At 28.4% G+C, this 2,055-nt stretch overlaps 1 pseudogene; it reads right to left on the reverse strand.

The window, feature by feature from the left end:
- Window positions 1-1,709: 1,709 nt before the first annotated feature.
- LOC125615449 lies at window positions 1,710-1,847 on the reverse strand (annotated as a pseudogene).
- Between the last annotated feature and the right edge of the window lie 208 nt (window positions 1,848-2,055).

Below are 2,055 nucleotides of genomic sequence, written 5' to 3' on the forward strand. Positions count from 1 at the left end.
TGTAGGTACTTTTAGTAAGGTGCTAAAGCATGACACACATTCAAATTATCTGCATTTTATTCCAATAGAGTGAACTTTGCTAAATGAAATGATACACATCTTAAGTCAATTTAAAGCATATTCTGCCAACTTAATTTATATCCCAAATATGTTAAGAAACAAACAATACCATCTCTTCAAATATATATTTCATTTAAAAAAATAATACCAACCCCTGGAGACAAATCATAAAGTATCTTTAAAGCATATTACTCATATGTAGTTACTTCTAACATTTACTATGTATCATTGAAGGACTGTACACTTTTCTCTCATTTCCTCTCTCTCTTTCTGCATTCACATTTATTAACTATAAGAAATTTAAATTATATTATGTTTATAAATTATGACAGCAATGGGAAAATAGTTAAATTATACATTTGTTAATACTGAACAAATTCCCCATGTTTTCATACTATTTGTAAATATAGTATATTGATTATTGTTTGTTTATGATTATTTCATCATACACATATAATAATTTAAATAATTAATTTTTTTTTCAATTTCTGAGGATTATAAGTAATACTTTGATGACATTTTTCCCTAAACAATTTTGCACACCTTTTGGCTACTTTATAGATATCATTACTAATGCATATGACATAACTCAATGTATTTATAATTTTTAGGTTTCTAGAACTAATGCTTATAACCAATACTTTGATTAATTTAGTTAAAATTTATTAAACACATAAATATATTCCATGTAATGTTCTAGTATCAAGGATATTATAGTGAAAAAAGAAAAAAATCTCTCCTGCCTACATGAATCTGGTATTTCAGAGAGAGAGAGAGAGAGAGAGAGAGAGAGAGAGAGAGAGAGAGATGTAATAAATCATATAGTACATTATATGTTCAGTTTTCTACAAAGGAAAATAAGATGAAGGATAGACAGTGTTGGAGAAGGGCAATTTTACCACTGAGTAAATAATATTTGAATAAAGGTATAAGAAATAAAAGAGTGTGTCCACATAGTAACATGGAAGAAAAAAAAACACTATTTTAAAGGGAAGCAATAGTGCAAAGCTGTAAGCCAGAAAGGAAATGCAGAAGGAAACAAGTGTGATAAGAATAGGAAGTGATGGGAGAGTGTTAGAAGTAGCTTCAAGTGCAAGTTAAGATGGCAGATAATGTAGGCCCTCCAGACTATGTTAAATCTCTGTATTTTGAGTGATACTGAAAAATTTGAGATTTTTAAACAAAGTGAAGAAATATGAGATACAAGATGTCTTCTATTTTTAATTTGAAATCATGAAGACTGTGTTTCCTGCATGATTTATTACACTAGAAGTCAATTACCTTAAGGTATATAGAATCCACCCCCACATGTCAAGTATTTCAGAATTAAATGGCACATTTATAAATATCTCAGAGGTCAAGGAGGAAAACATAAGAAAAGTAAATAAATAGTGCTTTGAATTAAGTGATAATGAAAACTTAAAATATCAGGGTCTCTGGGATAAAACAGTACTCAGATGAACATTTATAACTTACAGTACTTGTATCATAAAGAAGCTAGAATAAAAAATTATTTTCAAATTATATGGTTGGAAGGAAAAATAATAGTAGCAACAGAAATATATGAAATAGAGAAGAAATAATACAGCTAAAATTTGATAAAAAAGTCTAATCAAGAAAAAAACAAGAACATAAAAATTAATATCAATAAAAATATGGAAAGTTTCATGAATTTGCCTGTCATCTTTGTGTTTTGGTTTCAAAGTAACAGATGATCATTTAGCAATGATCTTCTAATCTTCTCTGTACCATTGCAGGTTTAGTATATGTGCTGCTGAAGGGAGCACCAGGATATCCTTTCAAATGTGAAACTGCAAATAGAAGAGAAACAAGAATTGTAGACACCTTTAAGAGGCATTTGTAATATTTCAGGTGAGAAATGACTGAAACTTGGAGTGGTAACAATGGAAGAAATAATGTAATAACTAAAAACATTTTTATTTCACTTTGAATGTTGAAATAATAAAAAATTGCTAAAGGATTGGAAGTCAGATG

Source organism: Marmota marmota, unplaced genomic scaffold (genome assembly GCF_001458135.2).
Source record: "Marmota marmota marmota unplaced genomic scaffold, marMar, whole genome shotgun sequence".
Classification (NCBI taxonomy): Eukaryota; Metazoa; Chordata; class Mammalia; order Rodentia; family Sciuridae; genus Marmota; species Marmota marmota.